Source organism: Bidens hawaiensis, unplaced genomic scaffold (assembly GCF_021521415.1).
Source record: "Bidens hawaiensis isolate Kalapana, Puna unplaced genomic scaffold, B.hawaiensis_p1.1 tig00013115_1, whole genome shotgun sequence".
Taxonomy (NCBI): Eukaryota; Viridiplantae; Streptophyta; class Magnoliopsida; order Asterales; family Asteraceae; genus Bidens; species Bidens hawaiensis.
In genome coordinates, this window is record NW_027492105.1 from 406,024 (window position 1) to 418,293 (window position 12,270).

A 12,270-nucleotide genomic window follows, 5' to 3' on the forward strand; every position below is an offset into this window, starting at 1 on the left:
AAGAATCGAAGAAAGAAAGCTAAGTTTCACTTGAGAGTAAAAGTTGTAGAATGATACAAATTAGTGAAGCTTTGTATATATACCCATGCATTCCCATGTGTTTGTTCACTTTCTGTGCATTTGGTTAAAATAAAAATATTTAAAAGTGAAATTAAGTTAGTATAAAAGATTATAGTATTATTACGACTCATAGGTTTAACATGCAAGTAATAATCTACATAATACCAAGTCTATTAGCATACTCCCATCATCCATAGTAATGTGTATGCATTAAAGTTAGATTTTATTTGTTTTTCTTCGGTTCATAGTCTTCTGTTAGCCACCATGCAACAACATCACAATTGTAAATCTCAGGTTTTCACGGTTATATCTTATGTCGCGACAAGCTTGTCAGTTGTCGTTGTGTCTCTTGCCTCACAACTGTGCCAAAGCGTTAGTATATTTACCGCAACGGAGTTCTAATCATTTAAAGTTTTCTTACGTTCAGGATTGCCTGTACATCTTGACTTCTTTATTCTTTTTCGCCTTAATTCGTAACTCAGTGACAGACCCGGAAATATTTTTCATGAGGTTGGTTGTGTATGGCAGTAATTAAAAATTTTGGGTCCGTTTCAAGTTGAGTCGGGTCACATTATAAAATATTTAAAACTAAACTAAATTACAAACATATAATAAAAATCATCATTCATCACTTCCTTTATGTAAGAAGATAATTGTTGTTTCAAATTTTAATGGCCGAAAAAACATAATTGTTGTTTCAAATTTTTAGTAATTCAACTTATCTTTTTGACTATTATCTCATTAGCATTTGAAGTTGAACCTTTTAACCAAGTACACTTTTTCTCAAGTAAAAACAATTGACATTAACATAGAAAATTTGATAAAACAACTATATAAGCTAATATTCCAAAATTTAATAAAATAGAATAATTTAATAGCTTAATCATATATTCTAACGATACAGTAAAATAAAAAATTCATATTCAATTATTATTATATATTTAAACCAAATATATATTATTAATAATCTAATTAAAACTATTACTTTCATAAAGAAATATGAAAATAAAGTATAAGTTACTTTGTTTGAGATTGAATTGAGTGACTGACTTTGGTTTCCATAGAAGTTTAGGACTGCATGCATACAACTTTCAAAATATACATTACTTAGTGCATGGTCATTATTTGTTTGAAAAGTAAATTCTTGTATATCAAACCAAACCAAACCAAGATATAATTGGCTGATTCGTCCAAACCGCGATCATTTTCACCATTATATTACAATAATCACGATTATTTATATACGATTATTTATGTACAATGATGGGAAATGAGAAAGCCGTCGTCCTCCTTTCGAAGCTTAAGCAGCAACTTGTGCAGCGGCCAGCCTTGCAATAGGAACCCTGCAGCAACAATAGAAATAGAGAAGCCCATAAAGAATTAAGCAAAAAACCAACACTCTAACATCCCAATCCCAAAGTGATATACCGGCCCAATAAGCGAACATCTAAAAACAGTGAACCTAATGGAAAAATTTATGGATATGTCACTATATGCGTACGTACCTGAATGGAGAACAAGACACATAATCTAGTCCCGCTCCATCAAAAAAGGCAACAGAAGAAGGTTCCCCACCATGTTCCCCGCATATCCCAACCTGCGTATCAGTTGTACCATCGTTTAGTACTTGATCAAACAAAAAACCAACATAACTAAATGTAGCAATTTTGGCCCAAGAGTAAAATGGCTCGTTGAGGTTATAATTTGGCCTTAACGAGTCAAATGCCACTCAAAATGTATAAAAATATAAATATGTAAAAATCTCTATAAAATGTATAAATGGTGACTCAAAATGTATAGAAAATAAATACATGAAAACTCTAAAACTATATAAATGGGTCATCCACGGCGAGTCACAAAAGTTTTTTCAAGAATGGTTAAATCTTCTAAATTTATAGTCACAAGTTCTTAAGCATGTAACACTCTTAAGAGATTTAAGAGTTGAAAAGCGTTTACTAACCCAAAACCGACCCGTTGTAAAGAATATCGATTTTAACTTACTATTCAAACAATCTATATTGTCACCTTACAATTAGGGGTGTTTAATATATGTTTTTAAACCGATTAAACCAGAAGTCGAACAAAAATTGTTTAAAAATGAACCAATCCAGTTATTTGAGCTTTGTCATTTAGCACGATCCAGTTACTATTTTAGCTCCATCTTATTTAACCCAACCTGATCTAAGTAATAACAGATAACGGTTATTCATTTTTTTGCTTGGAACCCAAAACCAAACCGAAATCAAATATAACTTTTTGTTTGATTTTTTGATTTCATCCAAATAAACCGAAAGCCCAACTTACGAACACAACAACTCATAACGAACCGAGCTCACCTTTAGTTTAGGATTGGCTGCACGGCCCTTCTCCGTCGCCATCTTGATCAGTTGACCCACCCCTTTTTGGTCAATAACCTACAAACCATCATATGATGTTAAGTGTCAATATATTTACCGAGAATATATGGATACTAAATTTTTTGTCACTGACCTCAAATGGATCATGTTGTAGAATGCCTTGGGAAAGATAAACTTGCAGAAACTTGCCTGCATCATCTCTACTGTACCCGAACGTCATCTGTGTCAGATCGTTGGTTCCGAATGAAAAGAACTCGGCTTCTTTTGCAATCTGCAAGTCCAACATTATTTGACATTTCACATAAAGTAAAAATGGTGAATAGATTTGATTAACTTTAAGATCGTACTATTATAGAATATATTATTCGAGTTTGAGTATTATATTGCTGATTAATAATCCATCACACAGGTTTCCATTATTCTACATTGTATCAGAGCCTATGTGGACGTTTGTACGCAAATATATAATAATGAAACTCTAATAATATAGTCTCAAATACATACCTCATCAGCGATTAGAGCCGCTCGAGGAATCTCGATCATGGTGCCAACTTTATACTCCAATGTCAACCCCATCTCAGCAAAAACATTTGTTGCTACACCGCGAATGACGCTGATTTGATGCCGTAGTTCCTGAGAATGAGGATTGAAACCATAGATTTAGATGATATTAATCAAGGATTAGGAGATTGAAGTTTATGAAAAATGAGAATGTGCCTGAGGTGTTCCGACTAACGGAACCATGATCTCTGGAATAACTGTCACGCCCTGGTTGATCATAGATACTGCAGCTTGAAAGATCGCACGTACTTGCATTTCTGTTAGCTCCGGATATGAAATCCCCAGCCTGAGATCGTAAAATCGAACATGGATCAAGAAAATGCTTACTTTTTTCTTATTATGAACCTAGTCCGGTTATCTAGGTGGTTGAAATAGACTCAACCAGACTGGTTTTGTAGCCGGTTGCCGGTGTCCTATCTGGTTTTGAAATTGGGTAGTGCTAAACAAACACCACTGACACCACCGACATGTTATACGCTCCACATGGCCTCTACGGACAGTATGACAGGGACAATGATCATACAGCCCGTATGATATTTTTGACCGACAAAGAATAATGGGTGTGACCATTGACAAAGTCATACGATCCATATGAGCATCTCTCCCTATCACATGGCCGTATGATGGTCATGTGCAAAGTTGATTTGATATCCATATGGCCCGCATGACAACATATGGCTCGTATGATATATTGATATGACAGTGTACACTATTTGGGGTGGTGTTTTCTATAGCAGGCTCCTTTGTAAATGTCTTGATAAAATCATACCTGCAGCCGCGGAAACCAAGCATTGGGTTGACTTCAGATAATTTCTCAATCCTGGAAAAGATTTCATCCTCAGACATGCCTGTATCCACGGTAAGCTCACTGACTATCTGGTCAAGATCACCTTCGGGTAGAAATTCATGGAGGGGAGGGTCTAAAAGGCGGATCATCACCGGAAGACCTGAAATATTCAACAAAATTAATCTATATTTTTTGGAAATGATCTAAAAATTAGTGTTTAGACTGCTAAAAAACTACCATCCATGGCCCGGAAAATGCCCTCAAAATCGGATCTTTGGTAGGGAAGTAGGAGGTCCAGAGCTGCTTTTCTCTGCTCTTGATCGACGGCCATGATCATTTTTCTTACAGCTTTTATCCTCTCATCCGAAGCGAAGAACTGAATATATCAAAAGTTTTAAATGACCAGAATATGTTGATATCATAAATAAGTATATAAAAAATATTACCATATGCTCAGTCCTACAAAGTCCAATTCCTTGAGCACCATTGTTTCTGGCCGTTAATGCATCATTAGGTGTGTCTGCATTTGCCATTACCTGTTTAGAAACCACCCACAAGTGGCAAGAACCAACCCGTCATTTCATAGGCTATACTATAGGTGTGACAATGCCTGGTCCGGGCTGGCCTGACTTGCATATAATCAGGTTTTGGATTGTAATATGTAACCCGCTCAGACTAAGTTTGGTAAGCAGGTTGTGCGTGGGTTGACCTATTTAATTAAAGGGGTTGGGTTCGGGTTGGCAGGTTTAATTTTACGAATCGTGTTTGGGTTCCTGTTTAGCCTGTTTTAGTCAACAGGTTGACCAGCCAACCCGTTTACTCGTCTATTAACAGCCCGGCCCTACCGAAAGTAATTAAGTTTTGAGTTTTCATATTTAACCTGTTTAGTAAGTAGGTGCCCGTTTAATTAAACGAGTCATGTTTGGGTTGACCTTTTTAGCCTGTTTAAGTCAACAGATTGACCCACCAACCCGTTTAACTCATTTATTACAACTTACCAACCCATTTAACTTATTTCTCTCAACCTACCAACCCGATTAACATGTTTACAACTTGATTACTGTCTGTCAACCCGTTAACTGATTGAACATTTCATGTGATCCCGAGTGACTTCCGTCATGGTCAATACCTTGAGACGTCTTACTTGATCAGCCCACGCCATGAATGTTTCTAAATCATCACTCATTGCGGGTGGAGCCAATTGCTGTTTACCCAATATAACTTCACCGGTTGAACCATTAAGTGAAATCCATTCACCTTCTTTAATCACACGCTCACCTATTGTAAATACCTGCACAAAAAAGGCCCGTTTGCATTAAACTTATAATCTCGGTTACTTGATTAAGGGTTATAGACTTATAGCTCTAAAAAGGCTGATTATAGAGATTGACCTTCAAGTCATCATTCACACGAATATCAGCACAGCCCGAAACACAACACTTCCCCCACCCACGGGCCACCACAGCTGCATGTGATGTCATTCCTCCTCTAGCAGTCAAGATTCCGGCTGCTGCATGCATACCACCAACATCTTCTGGGCTGGTTTCGGTCCTCACCTTCACTTTGCATCAACATATTTATGATATCACTTCAACTTTAAAATAATAATAATAATAATAATCATATATGCGATATGCGTATTGCATATGATGCATACCAATATGGGACTCTTTCCTTGTGCATGCCATGTTTCTGCATCTTCTGCACTAAACACAACCTGCCCCACAGCTGCCCGGGGGATGCGGGTAAACCCGTTGCTACCACATGGCTTTTGTAAGCAGACGGATCCTCAAACTGGACCACAGAAACATAATCAGTGATATCAAATTTCCATCTAATATAGAAACTATGAAGCCTGTTTTGACCCGTTAGCAACCCGGGACCCACTGATAGTACCTGTGGATGAAGAAGCTGATCCAGATGTTGAGTTTCAACCCTCTTAATTGCTGTTTTAGTATCAATTAACCCTTCGTTCACCATCTCGACTGCAATCCTTACTGCACCTTTACCGGTGCGTTTCCCGGTTCGGCATTGCAGCATCCAAAGTCTGTTTTCTTGAACGGTGAATTCAATATCCTGTGCTCATAACACCAAACATATTGTTACATTTTCCAATCTTTAAAGTTTAAACACATTATTTTCAAAAGGACATAAACGAGTTTTTTTTTTCTTTTAAATAATAATGATTACCATCATATCTTTATAGTGTCTTTCTAAGATCTCACAGTTCTCCACAAGCTCTCGGTATGCTTCAGGCATGCACTTCTCCATGGTCGTCAACTCTTCTGGTGTTCGGATCCCAGCAACAACATCCTCTCCCTATTTAAAAAAGTTCAGATTTTATAAAGAAAGCGTTGGTGGGTCAACCCAGCCCGACATGTACTAAAAGCCCGTTTGAGACAAAAATGATTTTTTACCTGTGCATTGATTAGAAACTCCCCATAAAGCTTCTTCTCACCAGTACACCAGTTCCTGAAGTGTTCCCCATGTTGCCAAACACCATGCTTTGAATGTTAACCGCGGTCCCCTTTAAGCCCGTTATCTGGTTAATACTCCTGTACTTATTGGCCCTCGGGCTGTCCCAAGAATCAAAAACCGCATTCACCGCCAACTCCAACTGTTTCTTTGGATCTGCACAATAGAGATTAAACACTCATTTTTTCTATTTTCCATTCGGCCCGTTAGTAATAGACACTCTTAAAACTATAACTTATACCCGTAGGAAACTTTTCACCCTTCGCTTCAACATACACATCCTTGTATTGCTCAAAAAGATCTTTAAGATCAGCAGCAGTGAGATCGGTGTCGAGATGAACCCCTTTTTCAGCTTTCAACTGTTCTAACTTTTCCTCAAATAACGCGTGCGGGATATCCATTACCTTCAGAAATCATCTCAACAAAGTTAATATCAGATGGATAACTTTATAAACATTTATAAACAAGCAACTTATACATCAAGAAATGATCAAAGAAGCACTTACAACATTGCCAAACATGTCTAGAAACCTTCTATACGAGTCATACGCAAACCAGGCCCCACTTTTGCCAGCTAGACCAGCCACCACCTCACATTAAGCCCAAGATTCAAAACCGTGTCCATCATACCAGGCATCGATATCTGAAGAGACCGGGTTGGGTCAAAGGAAATGTATGCATATTAATGTATCATGATATTTAGATTGTTGAATGTAGAATACGTACCGCAGCACCTGAACGGACCGAAAGGAGGAGAGGCTTAGACGGGTCACCGAGAGATGCTCCCATCTCTTTCTGGACAAACTGTAAGCCTTCCAGAATCTCATCCCATAAACCTGGAGGCAGTTTTTTACCATTTTGTTGATATTCATCGCATGCTTCAGTTGAAATAGTGAGCCCGGGAGGAACTGATAAACCAATGCTTGCCATCTCTGCAAGATTTGCTCCCTTTCCTCCCAACTGTAGTGATCAGTCCAGATGTTTAATCAGTTATAACAGAATTAGATGATTTATCATGTTACCTTGTTATATTAGCTTGATATTATATATTATTCATCCATTTGTGTTACTAGTAATAATCACAAACAGTTTCTAATTCAAAGAAAATCTTTATAAACTTTGCATTAATAATAATAATAATTAATTGTTTAATAAACTATTGATTGTAATAATAATCTTATCATAATAATTTATTAGTACTAAAAGTATATATTTTTTTTATTATTCATGTTTTATTTACCAAACAAACTAGAATTATTGCATTCATTTAAATTTTAGTTACTTAAATTAAAAAAAAAAATGTTTTCAATTATATTAGTTTTCAATCTTCTTAAATCATTATGTGAACCAAACCCCTCCTTTATTTACCTTATTATTATTTTTTTCACTCCAACCATAAGAAAAACATTTATCCTTTTTCATGGTTTTGGTACCAGTTTCACATATATTTTCTAAATTTATATAATATCATATTTCTCTAAAAAAAATTCTGTTTAGAAGAATATCATATTTTCAAGCTTAGAAAGGATACATGAAATTCCCAAAACTTTTCACACTTACTAAATCTAAAATATATATTTATAAACTCATTTTCACAGTCCTATCAATTATATTATAATTTTCAAACTAACTATAACTAAATGAATTTAAGAGTAAAAACAAAATAATGATATGCTTACCAAGGATTTCATGTCCTTGTTGCCTTCACTTCTTCCTTTACCAAAAGTGAAAACTCTCTGCATATGCAACCAAACACACAATTAAAACTTGTTCAAATTAATCTTTCTTTATTAAACTCAAACTCAATATCAGCTGTGCTTATAATTATATATTGTGTTCTAAACAATAAAATTATACAATACATGTAAAACCTACAAAGCCATAATTATTATATTATAAAGTACAATTATACAACACATGTAATAATCATAATATGCATAAAGAAAAGGACCTTTGCCATTGTGTTGTGTAGACTTGGCCACTAATCAAGATTTCAAGTCATTGTTTCTATTTATAGGGGTAATGGAAATTATATAAAATGACACGTCAATCTACGTGGCAATATACAGAGACACGTGAGCATCTTGGAACGCTGAAAACTGCATTCCTTTTGTCTTTATCTGATCAGCCGTGAGAGGAAGCCAGAGAGATATATATGTATACCAATATATGTCTATATATGTCTTTATTATTTATAGTAAGTTAGTAACTACTGTTTTTTAGATAAACTTAACACAAGATGGCATGTACGTCAACCACGTTGTAGAGATCCTATCCAAGATGAATAAATAACTTTAATCTTTTGTTTAAATTAGTTATATCAGATTTTTAAAACCCAACTCTCTAGTCTTAGTGACACCAGCGTATTGGATGAGACTTTGTCTTTTAAATAAATGAGGTAAAAAATATAATTTAAAATAAATTTAAAGAGTATGTGACTTTTGGTTAAAAAATCCCATTTTTAAAGTGACATATTCAACAAGAAAACAATCTTCCTAAAGTGACTAGGCTTAAAGTGGTGGTCCTGTGGATATAAGTCATAAAGGCACCCTTTGACCTTGGTTTGTCTATCGACACATATAAAGTAATTTTGTAAAAGTTTATGGACTTTTAATTGTAAATGGTAAGACTATCCGCATCGTACGTGATTGAAAAAGTCTCCACTCGTATGCACCCATTCATGATTTTTTTATTATTTTATTTTGTAATCACATCGTATATAATTAAATAATAGAAAGTATGTTGTATGTGGGAAAAAGAGTAGTAGCATTGAGGACTTGAGGATAAAAATGTGTTAGATAAAATAAGATGACGTGGCATGTTGACTAGGCGGCGGAGAAAATGAGTTATGGTGTTGATGAGAGTATAACAAAATAAATAAGATGTACCATACCTTTTTAGTCGCCACACCGGATTAAGAATCGCTTGTAGTGGACCTAAACCACCAATGTGTGACTCTACTCTGCAAGCTACAATGAAGTCTCCACGGCAACTCCACTTGATAAAAGGCGGTTGACGTTGGTGGTTTAGCCTGCGGAGATCACCGTTTTCACCCGTCTGACGTTGTTTCAGTCTTGTCGGTAAACACGACTCATCGACTGATTTTTGAAGCAAACCTTTAACAAACAATGAACTCATCTTCTCCCTTCCCCTGCTCAAATTCACAACCACTTATTACGTAAAATCAAATATCGATAAAATGTAAAATAAAATTATGGATCGAGATTAGGAGTGCAAATGAGACGAGTCGAGCCGCTAACGAGCTACTTGAGATCTAATTGATAAAAGTTCGAAAGGAACCGAGGTTTTCGAGCTCGAGCCGAGTCTAGCATCAAAGAAAGTTTGTTTAATTACCGAGTACGAGCTCGAACCTCGTGTATATTTAAGGTTTACCATTTTGTACTTCTGTGTATTAATTACACATTGTACAACCAAACTCAAGCCAAACATAGGCTACTTTTAAGGTTTTTCTCGACATATATAAAAATAATTAAAAATCGTATATAAATTAATTACTAATTAAATAAATAATAAACAAGCTAAGCCCCGAGCTTAGGAAAATGAGCTTAAGCTTTAGAAAAAGAGTTCAAAACAAGCCGAGCTTGAGCTCCCTCAGCGTCAGCTCGTTTAGAAGTGATCGAGGGAATACATAACCGATAGATCACATAAACCGATTACCGATTTCAAGACTAACTAAGCAGAAACTACATGATACCTGCAAAAGTGAGATACCGGCAATAGCAGGAGGAGATGGAGTTGATGAGCAAAGAAGATATGAATCAATGAGTGGACCGAATTTCGATGAAGTATGGGCGTTTGGGCGGTTAACAGAAATTTGCAGGTTTGACCATGAAGAATGATATATTAATTGTGATCATGTAAAATTGTTCGTTTTCAGGGAAGGTGACATGAGTATAGATGAATGACAAAAAAGTGTGTTCCAAGTGTTCAGGATTGGATATGAGTGTACCATATCAACACTTGCAACTAGAAAACGACCGTTACTTGACTTATATGTTAATTATTTTGAAAAATTAGTTTATGGAAGATGCTAGATGACATCATCATCATCATCATCATCGTACTCAGTATATCCCACCAATAGCAATGCTATGGTAGGGTCTGAGGAGGGTAAGATGTAGACAGCCTTACCTCTATCCCATAGGGATAGAGAGGCTGCTTCCGGTGAGACCCCCGGCTCGATAGTAGTTTTGAATCAAGCCTTGGACATAAGACACGTCGGGACACCGGCTGATTGGTGCATGTGCCCTTGTCTTTCGGCTATCAACGCCACCACATGATACCTGATTAACCTTCCGCCACTTTTAACGTTATTTTCACGTGATTAGTAAAATAACGTCAAAATTAGTGCAATTTTACTTTTGCCCACCCAAGGGTTCACACATATATACATTATATGTGCGCACCGCAAGCAGGCGTGAGATGCTAGATGACATGTGTGGGGTTATTTGTTGTCACGAATAAAAATTAAATGTGTCGGTTAAGTTGAATTGGTTAGAGTAAGTACTTTTAAAACCCGTGTACTTTATCAATCTGGGAAAAAGGTTGTAAACGCTAACAAACCGTTAGAAGGTTCACGAGACTAAATCCATGCAAAGACTCTGACGATCAAGTCGGTATCAAATTTACAGTTCTGTAAATAATGGAAGTACAATGAGAGATGAAGGTTTACTCTCAAATAGAGATGCAAAAAAAAAAAAAAAAAAAAACAACGGTTTTAACCAAATTGATTCTCAAACCGACATAGCCCACTAGTTCTATCATCGGTTCCCCTTTTGGAACTATTAAGCTGGTTTAAAACCAGACCGGTTTGAGAAAAACCGCTTAACCGGTTTCTAAACCAAACCGCATCAGTTTTGACCAGTTTGGACTTTCATACACCTAAACCGGTTTTTTTAAACCTTGACCATGATTTGACCAAACTAGTTCGGTTTAAAAAAAAAACCTGTTTTGAACACCTCTACTCTCAAAGAGAAGTGGGTTAACATCTTTTATTGGAAGGCTAAACCTAGTGGGTTAACATGTGTGGGGTCTAAACTCGTTAATCCAAGCCCAATTGAAGATATACTCAGTCTACAACTATGCAAGTATCATTTATCTTACTATACTATTAAAGCAATACAAGATATCCATATAGTCTTCAACTAGCATGGCTAAATAGGTTTCCAAGTCATCCAGTTTCCATCTATAGAATTGTCACGTAATTCACTAATTAATGTTTTCTAGAATCATAACCTCACTAATTAATGTTTTCTAGAATCATAACCAATTATTTTGTTTCAAATGATTTAAAAACTAGTTTTGACCATAGTTAATTATCTGTAACTGAGTTTGTGTTCCCTTTTTTAGTATGACAATTATTTTAGCAATTTAATAATTTGTATATCTATACAGTTTCTTATTCACACAATTTATACATATTTTTTTCACTTGTGGTTTTGCAGAGAACAAGATAAAAAATTCTTATGATATCTACATATACATGACGTTTGAAATATTTCCCACTCGTGTGTAACACGGGCCATCATCCTATTATAATTATTATAAGATCATATTTTTTGTATGATGTATATAGGAGAGCGCTACATTTATGTATACTTTAGTTTCTTTGGTGTGATATTTAAACCATATGATTATGCATCTGTTACATCAAGTTATGTTTCAATTTGTACTTGAAACAATGCTTTTATGAAAACATGTAAAGTTAAAAACTAAACGTATGTGAATGAAAAGAGGGCTTTTGATAAATTTAAACACACTGCTTAGTATTTAGATTCCATGAAAAAGTAGAAGGAGAGCTAAAATCCTACGGTTGAATTAATTCAATTCCATCTTGTGTCAAATGTTGATCAGTCACAAATTATCGATTAACCATTAACTATTATGGTATTTAATTTTAATATTATATGTTTGCTATCTTTATTGTTATAACGTTAATCGCGATTTAAAAAAAAAGATAGCTTATATATTTTGTTATTCGTTAGTGTCTACGGGCCTTTTCATTTCAAC

The 12,270-nt window shown here is 35.4% G+C and overlaps 1 pseudogene across 1 annotated transcript; it reads right to left on the bottom strand.

Moving 5' to 3' along the window:
- Nucleotides 1–1,303: 1,303 nt before the first annotated feature.
- Nucleotides 1,304–8,238, bottom strand: LOC143543283 (pyruvate, phosphate dikinase, chloroplastic-like; annotated as a pseudogene). Its single transcript, XR_013137042.1, has 20 exons — nt 8,192–8,238; nt 7,920–7,976; nt 6,967–7,200; nt 6,747–6,883; nt 6,482–6,644; nt 6,183–6,396; nt 5,956–6,084; nt 5,662–5,841; nt 5,423–5,559; nt 5,157–5,321; nt 4,895–5,056; nt 4,212–4,301; nt 4,003–4,141; nt 3,748–3,925; nt 3,135–3,264; nt 2,922–3,050; nt 2,551–2,688; nt 2,397–2,474; nt 1,566–1,657; nt 1,304–1,403 (listed from the first exon to the last, which is right to left on the bottom strand). The product of XR_013137042.1 is annotated as a pyruvate, phosphate dikinase, chloroplastic-like (transcript).
- Between the last annotated feature and the right edge of the window lie 4,032 nt (nt 8,239–12,270).